Genomic DNA, 18252 nt, shown 5'->3' with positions numbered 1-18252 from the left:
TTTTAAAGGGATCCTCCTCTACCACCCCCCAGGGCCCAGGAACGACTTTATCGGCGCTTTCAGGTCGTTTCTGGAAGTATCTGCACTAGATAATCCTTTCACCATTCTAGGTGATTTTAACTTTCATTTTGACGTCCTTGACAACCCTGATTCAGCTACACTATTAGCCGATTTATCCACCTTTGGCCTTGCTCCCCTGGTTCATGCCCCTACGCATGAAGGAGGTCACATGTTAGATGGCATTTTTACCAATGCCACAGGCTTCCAAGTCACACAAATACTCCCTCTAACATGGTCTGACCACCATCTTATTCTGTCATCGCTACAAATACATGATCCCTCGATCAACAAATCCAACTGTATCCCCCGTCAACCATATCTGGCATGGGATGACATAGATGAATGCAGGCTAAAAAATCTGCTCAAAGCTACCACCCCCTCGTTATCCACCGACCCCAACACTGCTACTTCCCAATTTTACAACTGGGTTAGTTTAGCAGCCAAAGATGTGGTTCAAGTCAAGCAACGCTCACGTAATAGATCTACCCCCTCGGCCCCATGGTACACGGACGAACTACGCACACAAAAGCAACAGTGCCGAAACAGAGAGAGACACTGGCGGAAAGACTACTCTCAGGAATCTAAAGCCCTGTACAAAGAGTCGGTAGCCACATACAAAAATCTCATCATAGACGCCAAGAAAAAGCATTATTGTCATAAAATAGAAACCGCACAAAACTCCAATAAATGTCTATATGAGACTACCAAACAGTTAGCAGGCTCTTCTGTTGACCTAACACCTCCCCCGTCCCAAGCTCTCTGTGACGCTTTGTCCAAGTTTTTCTTTAGCAAAGTTGATGACATTTATCGAATCTTTGCCAATACCTCCACCAGCTCCCATGAGGCCTCCACTCAGCTTGATGGACCAGTTTTTCATCAGTTCAGAGAGGTCACCTGCTCTCAGGTACTAAACACCATATCCTCCATTAAATCGGGGTCGGCCTTGGACCCATGTCCTTTGAAGGTTATGCGGCCTATTTTGGATGCAGTTCTCTCATCCATAACAGAGATCTGCAATTCCATGTTTTCCACAGGTACCTACCCGGATACCTTAAAGAAAACACTTATAAAACCACTCCTCAAGAAACCCACCCTTGATAAAGAAGAACTTAAAAGTTACCGGCCCATTGCTAGTTTGCCACTATTAGCGAAAATAGTGGAAAAAATTATGAACACCCAACTTTCCTTCTTTATCGAGGAGAACAAAAGGCTGGACGAATCGCAGTTTGGCTTCCGCCGATATCATGGAACTGAGACAGCTCTGGTCAAAGCGGCAGACGACATTAGATCCATCCGGGATGCAGGAGGCTCTGCCATCCTGATCCTACTGGACCTATCGGCAGCTTTCGACACGGTCGACCATACCACTCTGGTCGACCGTGTCGAGAGTATAGGTATCCGAGGCAACGCCAAAAATCTTATTGCCTCTTTCCTGGCTAACAGGACCCAGGTCGTCACTGTGGGACCTTTCGAATCCTCCCCCTTGTCATTACCTTGCGGAGTTCCTCAGGGCTCATCCCTCAGTCCGACACTTTTTAACATTTACGTGTCGGACCTTGCCAAAGTCATCAGGGCACATGGGATGAGCCTGACGTCCTACGCAGATGACACCCAACTGGTCCTAGCTGTTAAGAACGATGGGCCACAAAAAGCCAATATGCTTAATCAGGGCATGCAGGCAATTGGCAGTTGGATGGCCCACAATTGCCTGAAATTAAACGCTGAAAAATCAGAATTTGTAATCTTCGGCAATCTTTCCCCGGACTGGTCCTCTTTATGGTGGCCTTCGTCTATGGGCCAGCCTCCAGACCCGGTTGATAAGGTTAGGAACCTGGGTGTCCTGTTTGACAATCGTCTGAACTTCCTACCTCATGCTAACCAGATCTCCTCCTCAGCCTTTTACAAACTCCGGCTCATTAAGAAAATTCTGCCCTTTTTACCTGAACATCTCGCCAAAACATTGGTGAGCGCCCTGGTTCTCTCCACCCTAGATTACTGTAACGCCTTGTTTCTAGGTGCTCAGGAGAGAGTGCTAGCTAAAATGCAGGTTATCCAGAATGCAGCCGCAAGGCTTCTTGGGCGTATCTCTAAATACCAACCGGTCTCACCAACCATAAGACAACTTCATTGGCTCCCGGTGAAAAAGAGGATTAAGTTTAAGGCATTATGTCTGATATACAAGGCCTTACATAATGCTGGACCAGTGTTCTTCACTCAGAACCTAACCCACTACTGCCCTTCCAGAACACTGCGCTCCTCTAGCTCCTCTGATCTGGTGGTCCCCCGAACTAAAACTGTTAACTGGGGTGACAGACGATTCCTGGTAGCTGCACCGAAACTGTGGAACACACTCCCTCACTCAATTAAAACCAGCACCTCCCTCTGGTCTTTCCGGAAAAACCTTAAAACCTGGCTTTTCAATCTTTGATTTCCTCCTACCTCTGTACTTCAGCGCCTCCATGGGTTAAACACAGCAGTTATCTAGCGCCGAGATGCCCTAGGGCCGTCGTTCGCGCTTTACAAATGTTGTTATAAATAAATATAAATAAATATAGTGGCAGAAAACACATGGCCTATTAGCTTCTCTCCTCCCACAAGATTTAGAATATGAATATTGGACGGTGTGCCAGGGTACCACTGTAGTATCACCAGTCTGCGAGGCAGCATATCACAATCCCTCTGTGTATGGATAACGGCCATTGGTGGACTGGGTGTGAAGCGACGTCTTCACACAGGGCCCCTCAGCGGCCAGATTAGCGCTCTGTTTATAGATCGGCGTGGATCCCCGTGGATCAGGTTAGCTATGTATTTTAGTTCCACCGTCTCCCTCATGCGATCAGTTTGCAGCCGGAATAAAAATTATGAGGGCAACTGGCGCTGTGCAGCCATAGGGGACAGGCCTCCTGATCACAGTCCCTGGTCAGGAACGCTCACGTTGCTAAATCCGCTGGGTGGTGGGCTGCATGGTAATCCCCCTCAGCTTCTCTTACCCCCAGGGGTCAATGAACGATCAGCGATCTGATTTGCGCAGCCTTAGAATGCCTCAGATCTAATTAAGTTCTGCGTCACAGTTTGGGCCTAATGCCGGTCATTGCGCACTGCTGGGGAAAGCCGGGTTGCATGGTGGCGCTGCCGGCAGGTTCGAGTCGCTACACTTATTGTGGCCATTGAACGTGTTTTTTGTGGGCAGAAGTCAGAGTGGGCCCCTGACGGGCCGAAATCAATGAACAACGTTATTAGCGCAGACACGCTCTCGCTGGGTGCCCGGATCCTCAGCTCCACGTCTGGACACTAATCTATGCGACCCAGCGGTTGCCCCGAGTTGTTAGGCTGCAGTCCTGCCGGCTGTCTTTCCCTGGAACCGATCTCACTCGGGACCTTCAAAATGGATCTCTGGAGCCTCCAAAGCCACACAACTTGGAATATGCTTCCTGTAGCTGGATGCTTGAAGGATAAATGAGGGAAAGAGGACAGTCGGGCCGGAGATGAGCTAGTAAGCTGCCATTACCGCCGGCTATATGGAATTAATTCCTGAACGTACTTTAATGGATCCTGGACTAAGGACAGGCCCAGAAACGTAACCAAATGCTCTCCTACTCTGTGAGACAATACACGATCTGGATACAATCCTCAGAATGGCCCAAAACCTTTCACCAGTGGGATTACCCAAAATACTATTTCCAGTCCTACTCATCATTCCTTAGGTAACTGTCCCGGGGAGAAAAACATATCTGATTCAATGCATACACCAATCCAACACCCGCCAAACACTAAAATATAGCCTATGAAGATCGAAACTGAAGGGGCCAGTGCAGTTTTTAGGAAACTATTAAGTCAACTGCAGACCACCGCTAGAATATCCAGTACCATCTGTGTGCGAGAGGAACAGATGGAATCGGTATTAAAGGCATGTAAAAACTTGGATCCTGATAACCCATGGAGAAAGGAAATGACTAAGAAACAAAGCTTAAGAAGAGATAGTCTGATGGATATGACCGAACAGGATAATGGAAAACTGAATACCAATATTGAGGAGCCCGACCAGCATGCTGCATGCAAGCTTGGCCTGCAAAAATGAGTGGAATCCTTGGAGGGCCACGTGCATAAGTGCATAAGGAAAAAGTTCAAGTTATCAATAGTCTGCAGCAAGTCATTGAGCTTCAGGGTGAAAATGCTGCCATTGCATCTTCAATTGAAGCAATGGCTGCAGAAGCCGGACCCAATGAGGAGAAGAGTGAAAAAGTGTGTTTATGTTAATTTGTTGGTGTCTATTGCTGCCTTTGCTGCTCTAGTTGTGAATGCCCTCAAGTAACATATTTGTGTGGATGATTGGAAGCAGATATGAATATTATAGTATTGTTGCGTAGCTTTATTTTCCTTTCTTTACCCACAAAAAAAGTCTTCTCTTTCCTTCAAAAAACAATAAAAGCTCTTACAGTGAGTATCAGAACTATAAATAATTGGGTGACAAACCTTTCAAAGGTCTTGTCCTGCCCCAAATACCCTGCCAAAGGTACATCATGAGCCTGTCCCAGTAGGAAGGCTCTGAAGGGCTGGGGTGCCACCAACACACAGGAGGCATATCTCCTAGAAAATCCAGTTTGATCCTGACTCCTTGCCAGCTGCCTGGTCTGCAGCCATCTGCCACAGACACTCAAGACAAGGGAATTCCTTCCACTCGCTGCAGAATTCCTCCCTGATGGGACCCCCTTTGTGCTGCAATGGGTCAGCTTAGGCAAGTCTCACAATGTGGCCACATGCTCCCCTGTAGGTTCTGGGGAATCCACTTCAGGGCCAGCCTCCTCCTGGAGTGTGGGAACTCTTAGGGTGGGTTTCCCCTGCCCCTTGCCCCTCTTCCTTCTAGCTGGCACCTGCGCCTTTCTTTCAGGCTCCAGGTCCTTTTGACCACCCTTCCCCGCTGCCATGGACCTAGTGGTTAAGCATGTACACTCAGGCAACCCCACCATCTCTAAGTGTGACCAGTGTTCCACCTCACCCAAAGGGGAAACCTCCAGGTCATTACCTAGAAGACATTCCTAAGGAATGGAGGTACTCACAGCTACCCTAAAGTAAACTGAGACTCACCCCCGTTCAAAGGGCACCTGCACCACCTTGTACTTGCTCTCAGAGTTGCCCACTGCAACTATTTGGTGAAACATATTAGGGGCCACCTGCTCTTCAGACCCCAGGTGACACCTTAATGTAGTCACACTGGCTCCAGTGTCTACCAGAGCCTCTACCCTCTTTCCACTGATGGCCACCAACTGCCTGTACTTCCTAGTATTCTCAGGTATGAGGGTTCTCTGGAACATCTCACTGTCCCCTAGTGTGACAAGTCAGCTCAGCTGGCTGCCACTGTTGTCCTGGAACCAACTCCCCCCAAGTGTCACACTGTCCAACCCCTGTGACTGCCAACAAGTGGGTGATGGTGCCGGCTGGGGACATTTTCCCCGCATTCCTCTTTGGGATCACAGCCCCAGCACAAATTTACTACACCCAGCTTTCCACTCAGTCTCCCGAGTAAAATGATACCTCACATGTGGGTAGGCCAAGGGCTTGTGACTGGGGTAGCCCGCAAACAGAGATTGAGCGGATAGCCCAGCGAGCTCCAAGCAGTATATTTTTTATATATATATATGTGATTTCATATGCTAAATTTGAGGTTTGCAGTGGATTCTGAGGAAGAAAACATTGTGGGATCCACACAAGCCACATCTCCCTGGACTCCCCCCAGGTGTCTAATTTTCATAAATGTCTGGGGTTGGTAAGTTTCCCTAGATGGCCGTCAAGCCTAGGACCAAAAACGCAGGTGACTCCCTTGCAAAACCAGGTTTTTCCATGAAATATGATTTAGAAGTCTCCAAAATAAGTTTTGGGACATTTCCTGTTGCAGGCACCAGGCCTACCCACACAATGAGGTACCATTTTTATCGGGAGACTTGGGGACATGAGGGTGGGTGAAGGTTTGTGGCTCCCTACAGATTCCAGAACTTTCCATCGCAGAAATGTGAGGAACATGTTTTTTTATGAAGTTTGAGATTTGCAAGAGATTCTGGGTAAAAGAACATAACAAGAGCCACACAAGTCACTCCATCCTGGATTCCCCATGGTGTCTAGTTTTCAAAAATGTACAGGTGTGTTAGTTTTCCCAAGGTGCTGGCTGAGCTAGGGCCCAAAATCCTCAGCTAGACACATTCCCAAAAAATTGTCAGTTTTCACTGGAAACATGTGGTGTCCATGTTGCGTTTTTGCCCATTTCCAGTCACAAACACTAGACCGATCCTACACAAGTGAGGTACCATTTTTATCAGCAGCCTTGGGGGAATGCTGGGTGCATGGATTTTTGTGGCTCTCCACAGATTCCAGAACTTTCCATCACAGAAATAAGATGAAAATGTGTTTTTATTTTTATTACAAAGTTTGAGGTGTGCAAAGGACTCTGTGTAATAAATCCTGCTGAGAGCCACACAAGTCACCCCATCATGAACTCACATGACTGTCTAGTATTAATAAATATACAGGTTTGTTAGCTTTCCCCAGGTGCTGGTTGAGCTAGGGATCCAAAATCCACTGCTAGGCACATTGCAAAAAAAGGATCAGTTTTCACTGGAAAAATGTGATGTCCACGCATCGTTTTGGACCTATCCCTGTCACGGGCATGACGCATACCTACACAAGTGAGGTACTATTTATATTGGAAGACTTGTGGGAATGGTGGGTGGGAGTGTGTGGTTCCACGCAGATTCTAGATTTTCCACCACAGAAATGTCAGAAAATGTGTTGTTTTTGTTACAAAGTTTGAGGTTTTCAAGGGATTTTGGATGACAGAACTTGGTGAGAGTCACACAAGGCACCCCATCCTGGACTTCCCTGGGTGTCTAGTTTTTAAAAATGTACAGTTTTGTTAAGTTTCCCTAGGTGCCGGCTGTGCTAGGGCTCAAAATCCACAGGTAGGCAAAAACGTGTCAGTTTTCACAGGAAAATGTAATGTGTCCATGTTGCGTTTTAGAGCTGTGTGTGGTACCATTTTTATCAGAAGACTTGGGGAAATGCTGGGTGGGTGAAGGTTTGTGGCTGCCCTCAGATTCCAAAACTTTCCATCACAGAAATGTGAGGCAAAACATTTTTTCTGGGTAACAGAACCTGGCTGCACAAGTCACCCATCCTGATTTCCATAGGAGTATAGTTTTAAAAATTGTACAGGTTTGCTAGGTTTCCCTATGTGTTGGCAGAGATGGGGTTCAAAATTGACAGCTAGGCACTTTGCAAACAATTGGTTCGTTTTCACTTGAAAAAGGTGATGTGTCCACAATGTGTTTTGGGTTGTTTCCTGTTGTGGGCACTAAGTCTGCCCTCCCAAGTGAGGTGCCATTTTTATTAGCAGACTTGGGGGAATGCTAGGTGGTTGGAAGTTTGTGGCTTCCCACAGATTCCATGTGAGGAGAAAAAAAACATTTCCCCAAAGTTTGAGCTTTGCAAGGCATTCTGGGTAACAGAACCTGGAGAGAGCCACACAAGTCACCCCATCCTCGAGTCCCCTAAGTTTATAGTTTTCAGAAATGCACAGATGTGATAGGTTTCCATAGGTGCCTGCTGAGGTAGGGCCCAGAATCCACAGCTAGGCACGCTGCAAAAAATCGGTCAGTTTTCACTGGAAACATGTGATGTGTCCACGTTGCGTTTTGGGCCGTTTACTGTTACGGGCATTAGGCATACCAATACAAAGGCGATACCATTTTTATCAGCAGGCTTGGGGAAATGCTGGGTGGGTGAAAGTTTGTGGCTCCCTGCAGATTCCAGAACTTTCCATCAGAGAAATTTGGAAAAAATTTGTTTTGTTACAAAGTTTGAGATTTGCAAGTGATTCTGGGTTTCTAGTTTTAAAACATGTACAGGTTTGCTAGGTTTCCCTAGGTGCTGTCTGAGCTAGGGTCCAAAATCCACAGCTAGGGACATTGCAAAGAAATTATCAGTTTTCACTGGAAAAATGTGAGGCGTCAATGTTAGATTTCGGGCCATTTCCTGTCACGGGCACTAGGCCTACCCACGCAAGTGAGATACCATTTTATTGGCAGACTTAGGGGAATGCTGTGTGGATAGAAGTTTGTGTCTCCCCACAGATTCCAGAATTTTCCATCACCGAAATGTGAGGGAAATGTGTGTTTTTTTGGTTGTTTTTTTTACAAACTTTTAGTTTTGCAAGGGAGTCTGGGTAACAGACCCTGGTGAGAGTCACACAAGTCACCACATGCTCTATTTCCCTGGGTGTCTAGTTTTAAAAAATATAGGTGTTCTAGGTTTCCCTAGATTCCGGCTGAGCTAGGGCCAAAAATCCACAGCTAGGCGCATTGCGAAAAAAGGGTTTGTATCAGGGGAAAAACGTGATGTGTCCACTTTGCATTTTGGGCCTTTTCATGTTGCAAACACAAGGCCTACCCACACAAGTGAGGTATAATTTTTATCCAACGTCTTATGGGAACACAGTAGAGTAGAAAAAGTTTTATTAGTATTTGTATTTCTATGCATTTCTGCCTTCCAAATGGAAGACAGTGTGAAAAAAGAAGTCATTTAAACAATACCCTCTAATTCACATGCTGATATTGGTACCCACAAATTTAGATGTGCACAAATACCCACTGCTTACAAACTCCATATCTTGTTCCCATTTAAGATACACATAGGTTTCCTTGATACCTATTTTCACTCTTTATATTCTACCAAATCAATTACTGTATACCCGGCACTAAATGAAAAACCATTGCAAGGCGCAACTCAGTTATTGGCTCTGGGTACCTCAGGTTCTTTGTGAACCTACAAGTCTCATATATCTCTGCAACCAAAAGGGTCCCGCAGACATAACGGGATATGGCTTTCTAAAATCTACCATAGTTAGAAGATGTTACAGTAAAAATGTAGGCACAAACAGCTGTTTTTTAAAACAAAATTACAATATTCTTTTATTTCAACTGTTTCTATAGGAAAGCCTTGAAGGATCTACACAAATGACCCCTTGCTGAGTTCAGAATATTGTCTAAATTCATAAATGTATAGCTATCTTGGATCCATTATTGGTTTCATCCCCATTTCTACCACTAACTGGAAGGATGTTGAAAGCACAAAAAGTTTTACAAACAGGCTAGGTCCCAGTAAAATGCTAAAACTGTGTAGAAAATGTTGATTTCTGACATAAGTCTGCCTGTCCCTGAAAGCTGGGAAGATGGTGATTGTAGCACCACAAACCCTTCATTCATACCATATGCAGGGAAAAAACAGATGCTTTCTTCTACAGCACTTTTTCCCCCAAAAACCAAACATTTTGCTGTATTTTGTCTAATTTCTCCATCCCCTCCAAGGGAATCCGCAAATCCTGGCTTACTTTAGAATCCTCAGCATGTTGGAAGAAAAGGATGCCAATCTGGCATTAATACCTTATGTAGATTAGAAGTTAAGGGGCCTAAGCGCGAACTACCCCAAATAGCCAAAAAAGAGTGTGGTACAGGGGAGAAAAGGCCCGGCAGCACAGTGTTTTAGAACCTTGCAATTCTGCTTCAGTTGAGACCCCGAGTAGGACTTCAACTTTTCAATCTCAAACACAACCTCTGCAACTTCTACTGGCTCACCAAGCTGAGACATTACTTGTAAATAACTTCAAGTGTTGTCACAAAAATAGGAAAAATCAGTATGTAGTCGTGTAGTGGTCTGCACTATGCAGTAGTGTACTCCAATCACTGTATGTCAAGTAAAAACACAAGTCCTATCCTCACTGCTGATCACCAAAGTTAGAAATGGGGGCTCTAGTTGGCAGTAGTATTCACCCTGTCCAAGTAGGGACCCTTCTTTCTAGCAAGGTTAAGGAAGTCACACCAAAGATAACCCCTGCTCACCCTTGGCAAGAGCAGTCAGCCTTATCTCAGAGGCAATGTGTAAAGTATGTGTGCATAACACACAAAATAACACAGTGAAAACACTAAAAATGGACACCACACCAGTTTAGAAAAATAAACAATTTTTATCTAAACCAAACAAGACCAAAATGACAAAAATCCAACAAAACAGAACTCAAAATAGCACTTTAAAAAGGTTTAAGCAATTATTTCCATAGAACTCTACGGATGCTGTGATTTTAGCACAAATTACCTTTGATGCGTCAAAATGCAATTCGAAAAACAGCCACATAGGAGGAAAGTGTCAGAAAACATAGCAATGCATCGTTTCTGGAGTCTTAGGGAAATGGATGTTTTAATTCTTCTGCATTCAGGAGAAGTGTTGCATCAATTCCGGACTGCAAGGTTAAGCAATGAGTTGATTTTCAAAGGTGACTCCTTTCTGGGGGCGATGCTTTGAAATTTTGGTGCATTTGTGTGATGCTGGAAATTTAGACAATCTATAGGTTGATGCGGCATTGTCAAAAGAGCCACTGCATCAATTAATTCAGCCGTGGACCAGAAAAACTTCTATTCTTTCAGCCGCACAGCAGGGCCTACGTCAGAGACAGTGTGGTGGTCTCGGACATCAGAGACACAGTGCACCGGACTCCGGTTGCAGTGTGTTTTTCAGCTACGGACAGGCGCTGCATCGATTTCTTCACCCGCAGTAAGGTCATTGCAGATAATCTATTCACAACTATTGAAATTTGAAAGAAGACAGCAAAGACAATAATACATCACCAGCGTCAAGGATATATTGACAGATATTTCGGGCATCCCGACAGATACAGAGATCAGGGTAGCAAGACACACCCTATCTGCTCCTACGTAGCAATTTTTTATTTCCTTTCAGGAGATGAGAAGCACCTAAAGACGAGTAGGCTTGGAATCCCAGGCAACAGGAGCCACATAGAAGAGACATTCTTCCTACTGGTATTGTACAGGTTGGAAGGCCCAGCGACAGTTTTCCTCACAGATTCCCCCAACTTTCATCACCCGCCATTTATCAATGTATTGTTAAATCATATCTAAGGCCCTGATGAAGATGGAGATTAGTAAAATTGTCCATTGAAACGTGTGTCGGCCAGGAGTGTGTGATATCCCAGATTCCAACACAGCATAAGAGGGTGCATGTTTCCATCCCTTAGTTTGTTCAGCTATGTATGCAATGCTGGTCTGGTTGATAGTATGATAGTGAGAGTATGGAGTATGATTGTGATAGTATTTAGAATGGTTTATGACTGCAGGGGTTGGCATTTGTACATTTTTGTGCTTAATTATTTTATGTACAAACAAGTGGACATGCAGATAAGAATGTAAACTGTGGTTAGTTTATAAAAAGTAAAGTTTTGTCCAAATTAATCGTGGATTGTGAAATTGTGGAAAAGTGCTTTTTTGATAATATGTACATAAAAAGAATGAATTGTGAAAAAAATGTAATTAAGACATTTTTCTATAAATAAAAAATGAAATAGGAATCAAAGAAATTGATGTGTTGAGTCAACTTTCTGAAAATGCCCCAGTTTGTTGAGCTGTAGACAGGCAAAGGTAAAGCAATTTGGATCGGGTGGGAGCTTGCTTTTGCAATAATATATTTGGTTTTCTTTCCACCTGCTCCCAGACCTAGTGTATAGGGGGTAGCTTTCTTTTTTTATATTCCCGCATGGCAGCAGTGCATGGAATCTTCTCCCACATGGCAGTACTGTGTCAGGAAAACCGGCGCTGGAAGAGCAATGCATCAATTTTTGAGTCTTTTGTTGCAGCGACTACCTCCAAGGGCCCAGAATAGGAATTGGCGCCACTTGGCGGGTCAGAACTCTCAGCAGTGGAGTCCGGGGATGCTAACGGTGAAGTCTTTGATGGCTCTGAGACTTCTTAACAGGATGCAAGCACACACACATCCTTGGCTAATCTTCTTAAGCATGATACCAAAGCAAAGTCCAGTCTTTGTCCTCTCCATGACAGAAGCAGAAACTGCAGGCCAACCCAGCAAAGAAACATAGCAAAGGGGCAGTACTTCTCCTGACAGCACTAAAGCTCCTCCTCTTGGCAGAGTCTCTTCTTGATCCAGAAGTGTTCTAAAAATGTGGAGACAGGTCCAATACTTATACACCTTTTGGGTTTTGAAGCAGGCATACTTCAAAGAAAAGTCTATGATGTCCACAAGATCCTGCCTTGCCCTACATTGGCTCGAGACACACTACGGGGGGGCCTGGATACAGTTTTGTGAGAAGCCAGGCACAGCCCTATTCAGATGTCAGTGACAACTCATCCCACCACACTAGCTCAAGAAGGCCCATCAGCCTGGTGATTGGCCATAAGGATATGTAGGGCACACCTCTCCTCCCTTTGTGTGACTGTCTAGAGTGAATGCATAAACAACCCATCTGTCAGTCTAAACCAGAAGTTGATTCCAAAGGCAGGCAGAGGAACAGGATGGTAAAGCAAGCAAATGCCCACTTTATAAAAGTGGCATTTTCAAATACACAATTTAAAAACCAGAGGTCAGAGAGCGCAAACTCAAATTCTCTAGCTCTCCCTAATTGAAAGTTCCTCTTTTAAGATGTTTTAAGGCAGCTTCAATGATCACATATGAGACAGCTAGTCCTTGCAATAGTGAAAAAATAAATTGGCAGTATTTCACCATCAGGACATGGGTACCTTGACCCTACATTGGGGGTGCCTTACATGTAGTAAAAGGGAAGGGTTGGGCATGGCAAGTGGGGGTGCACTTGCCAGGTTGACATAGCAGTTTAAAACTGCACTCACAGACACTGCAATTGCAGGTCAGAGACAGGTTTACAGAACTACTCATGTGGGTGGCACAACCAGCTCTGCATGCCTACTGGTAGCATTTGATTTACAGGCCCTGGGCACACATAGTGCACTTTACTTGAGACTTGCCGGTAAACCAAATATGCCAATTCTGAATAAACAATCAAACCGGTCCCAATATGCTTGTTTCTAGTCCCGTGAGGACCTGGCTTGGCAGTTCAGGCTGGGCTGTTCCCATGAGGAGCAGGGTCAAGATTGATTTGCAAATGCCTGGGTCAAAACTGGATGGCATGGTGAGTAAACGAACGATGTATTAAACCCAGATCTTCGTGACTCAGGGTGCATGTTTGCATTTTTCAGCATTCCGTTCATCAATTGTTACTTTAACCAATAAGAATCACAATTTACACAGCAAACACTTACACTTTAGCACTGATCAGCAGTGGTAAAGTGCCCAGAGTACACAAATCAGCAAAACCGAAGTCCAGCACACAAGCAAAAATACTGAAGGTAGACTCAAAAAGACTGGGAAAATCAGGCAAAGATGCCAGGTCTAACAGAGATTAAAAGAACAATAAGAATAAGAATAAGAACATAAACACATTTGCAAAAATGGAGATGCACTAAGTGTTCATTCATTTTATTCTGTTTCTAATTGAGGCTGAAAATAGCTGTAATCCCTGAAACAGCCCATCATAAGCTTGAAACTTTCTACACGATACTACTATCACCATGAATTTTTAGATAATGCAATAAGTTCCGTATGCATCTTCTCCCTAGAACTGGATATCATATAACGAAATGCACTTGAATATGTATGATTTCGGATGTGGTTTAGCACTTGAGAGGATAGCTGGTTTGACACACCAGCTCCCACAACATCAGAAACGGGGCTGATGTTGGTGACAGGCATATCAGTTCAGGATATATTGTACCAGGGTACAAGACCATGATGCTGCCTTTTTTGATAATACGGGCCGGGGAAATGGACAGAGAAATGATGCCGCTGTTGCTGCACTATGGAGAGGCAGTAACCTGGCACAAATACAAATAACTGACCTAAACCCAACTCTAAAAACTGCAAGGCTCAGATGCTTTGATCATTCTTTAAGGACCTGCTGCCCTGCTGCCCCGACGGAGAGTGAGTATCTGCCTAGACACAATGCCACTGGCAATATCCCCATGGCTCTTGTATTTCTAGTGGGCATATATGTGCTCACTCTCCCAGCCAAAGTTACCTTGATCCATTTGAGGACAAACGATCCGTAATCTACAGTACTCTCTCTCTCTGAACCCCCCGACCCACAGATGAAGTCATCTGACATCAGTGCTGGAGGGAATCTGCAGTCTTTCATTGCAGCTTGCAAGTTGCCGTTCATGGAGGACGGGATCTTTCTGTCTTCCTCTGCAGTAAGAAGTACACAACCATAGCTGGTTTCAGTAATCCCAAATCTGGAGCATGAATCTTCATGCACACAAACCCTCCTAGCATGACCATCCAGGTCACACACTCGCCTATAACTTGCACTGCTGCTGTTTAGCACCAAGCCAAAAAACAATTAAGAAAGAACTGAGGTGGCAGTAGCATTAGCACACATAATGCTGATCCATTCATCCTTGCTGCCAACATTAGATCACATCATCTTTGGAAGAATGCATAGTCAATTCTAGAGAAGGAAAAGAGATGTTATGATAGGGCCATTAGTAATCAGAACAGGTTCTAATGATTTGCTAGTAACGCCAAATGTAAGAATTAGTGAAACTGGGGCAAATATAAACATGCAGTTAGGATTAAGGATTGGTAGTACAAATGTGAATGTATAGTAAAGATTACTGAGGCTCTAAATCCGAGCATACGTTTTGGTTACCTGATAATCTATGCTATCTATGGGCAAAAGTGTGTACTACTGCACAACAGTTTCACGGGCAAAATACTAGTAGTTCTTTGCATTTATATAACATTCGCTATTGCTGCCTGTTACTTCAATTTGTAAAAATGTGTGCAAACTGTCTACATCCATCTATTTGCGTGTTCAACCATTCACACATCCATGCACTAACTCAACCATAAATTGTCAATGCGCTTAGGAGCTCACTCATTTATCCCTCCATGTACTCCCCAATCCATTAAACCACTGATGCTTCCTTGCATATACATAGGAACCCACCATATAAATTCATACAGGTACCTGCCAATGCAGCTGGTGCTTTCACTTATAAAATAGTAAAACCTACTGGCGTGGCCAATGCATGTCAAACAAGTGGTGAGATGAGAGGAGGAGCTTCACAGGTACCTACACTTAGCTATGTTTTTTGTTTCTTCTAGCTTCTTACTCTCTGTATTAGCACAAAGGCACTTGGCAGATCTGAAGTGTAAATAACTAATTACAGACAGCCGCACCCCTAAAACAGAAATAGATCTGAAACATATCTTCCTCTTGAAGACATCTGGAATGGAAATATCTGAAACTGATCCTCGAGAACAGCCAATGATAGTCCTTTGATCAAAGACGTTGATTGTCGGTAGACTAAAATATGTTTTCACTGCATAATAAAGTGAGCAAAAAAAAGCTATGTAATTCTATGTAGTTAGCTGCTGTCCAATCCTATTCTGTCAATCGCTCCAGATTGATAATTCAGTATACAATCCAGGGACTCAAATAGTCATGAAGATTTCATCACAACAAAGGCATGCGTGAAGTACATATTGATTGGTGGGAGCCATAGGTGTAGCTCACAGGTGGAGGATATATTCAAGAGAAAGACAATATATCACGGCAGGCAGATTTTAGTCAGAAAATACAACAGTAGTGAGAATGTTGTTACTATTGTTCTTTTTCACCAGGAACAGGGACTTTCACTTAGCTAAGTGCATTCTGGGAATTGTAGTCTTCTTCATGGACTTCGCTCGGTGTAAAATTTTTGTAAATAATGATTTACAATGTCAATGCCCAGGACTTTAATAGGCGGCCTTTGCTAGGCTAAGAGTAAGCAGAGGCAGACTTTCAACAAGATGGAAAGGCATCATCAAATTCTCATCTCAGTGAAAACTGTATTTACACTAAAAAGAGGTGTCTTTTGGCTTTGCATAAACGGCATGAGGTGTAATGCATTTATGTTTATAGGCCTGCGCAGCAGGATAAAGCTTAGAAATGTGAGAAATGTCACAATAAAACCAAACATTTCCTATGAAGATGTTGACATGACAAATACCTTGGGCGCTGACGGGATAAACAGCACAACGCTTGAAATGAGAAATGAACCAGAGCAATCAATGATCATGCCTTTAGTTTTGTGCATGAAATTACCGAGCTCAGACGAGCCGAGAAGGGGAATCTTTGTGTCAGGGTTTGAGATCAGTCATCATTTGTAAGGCAGGCTTGAATAGATTTGAAATCCTTTCATGAAATTGCTTGCTGAGTTCGCATTAGCACAGCATCGTCTTTTTGAGTGACTGATTTCGCGTCTTTGGCTGCTTGGTTTTAATGTTTCATTGGGTCTCTTGAGCTATTCGGAGTGCAGCATGTCCGCCGATGAACAGATGTTCTGTTTTTAGCGCAGTACTTGCAATCAGAGCTCATATATTACCTGCCAAGCCTTAGCACAAATGACAGGTAATGGTTCTCCTTATTGCACGCTGCACACGGTAGACAGATATCAAAAGAAGAGCTTGTAACCCTTTCCGCCCAAAACACATGGGGGCTCATTTATGAAAAGGGACGCATCGCTGCGTCAAAACAGCGATGCATCACTTTTCATTGCACCCTCCTTGCGACACCAATGATGTGTCATATTTACAATATGACGCATCATTGCGCAAGGAGTTACAGATACGTCAGTATTTCTGATGTATCTGCATGGCGCAAAAGTGACGCATTGCTGGAGTGTGTCATAAAAGTGATGCAACTCCAGCAATGTGTCCTTTCACATGGGGCAAGCCCCATGTGAAAGGGCCTGCGTCAGTCTTACGCCTGCTGTGAGGCAGGCGTAAGAAATTGACGCATTTGCGTCCTAGAAGTGGTGCAGTGAAATCTTATAAATTTCACTGCATCACTTCTATGACCTTTTCTTGCGTCAGAACGCCCTCCTGCATACATTATACCTGGCGCAGGTATAATGTAGCGCAGGGGTTTACAAAGTGACTCATCTACCTAGATGCGTCACTTTGTAAATTTGGTGTTTAGTTTAGTTTAATAGTTTAATAGTTTATAAAGCGCTCACGTCACCCTGGGGCATCGCGGCGCTATCCAGTCAAAACATCCTCCCTGAGGCTGAAAACGAGAATACTCTAGGTTAAAATAAATAAGCTTTCAACTGTTTTCTAAAACCGTTGTAGCTGGTCATAGTACGCAGACCCAACGGGAGTTGATTCCAGTACTTGGGTGCCAGGTACGAGAAGGCTTTCCCTCCCGTCCTGACCAGTCGAATGCGTGGGGACTGTAGCAAATGCTGAGTTGTTGATCTCAGATGCCTACTAGGGGTATATTTCCGTATCTTGTTACGTAGGTACATTGGGCCAGTCTCATTGACTGCTTTAAAGGTCAGGCAGCAGATCTTAAAGAATGACCTCTTTTTTACTGATAGCCAATGAAGTTTCCTTAACAGTGGCGCTGAGGGGGAACCCGCCGGTTGATTGAGGATAATTCTGGCGGCAGTGTTCTGCACCACCTGTAGCTTAGCCATAAGTGTCTCCCCGACTTCTGCCAATAGAACATTCCCGTAGTCCAATCGTGATGTGACCATTGCTTGGACTAGGGTTCTCCGATGGTGGAGAGGAATGTAAGGTAATATTTTCATTACTAGTCGGAGGGCATAATAACATGAGCTTGTGATTGCCGAGACTTGGGCTTTCATATTTAAAACTTGATCAAGCTTTAGTCCCAGACTTTTCACTATCTCTTTGGGTGATGGAGCAGTCCCTAACTCTTGTGGCTACCAATCATCTGACCAGACTTCAGTAGCTTTACCTAGTAGCATCAATTCGGTCTTATCCGGATTCAACTGGAGATAATTTGCCGTCATCCAGTTCGCAATGGTAAGCATTCCTTTGGCAAAACGTATTGTGTCTAAAGCGGGGTTTGATCCAATATTAAAGACAACTGCGTATTGTCTGCATAGGAGACGATACCAAAACCTAATTGCTCAACAATCCTAGCCAGTGGGGCCATGTATAAATTAAAAAGTGTCGGGCTCAGACAGGAGCCCTGTGGCACTCCTCTGTTTAGGTGATATTTTTTAGATGACTAGGGGCCCAGTACCACCGGTTGGAATCTCTCTGAGAGAAAGTTGTTAAGCCACTTGAGTGCCATTCCGTTGATCCCTGGTTCCATGAATCTCTCCGCCAGCCTATGGTGCGAGATGGTATCAAAGGCTGCGGAGAGATCCAATAGAACTAGGATTGCTGACCCTCCTGCATCGACAGTAAGTCTTAGCGAATCTGTTACCTCTAGAGTTGCCATCTCGGTACTGAACTCAGGTCTAAAACCTGACT

Source organism: Lissotriton helveticus, chromosome 2_1 (assembly GCF_964261635.1).
Source record: "Lissotriton helveticus chromosome 2_1, aLisHel1.1, whole genome shotgun sequence".
NCBI classification, from domain to species: domain Eukaryota; kingdom Metazoa; phylum Chordata; class Amphibia; order Caudata; family Salamandridae; genus Lissotriton; species Lissotriton helveticus.
Note: the sequence above shows the minus strand (reverse complement) of the source record.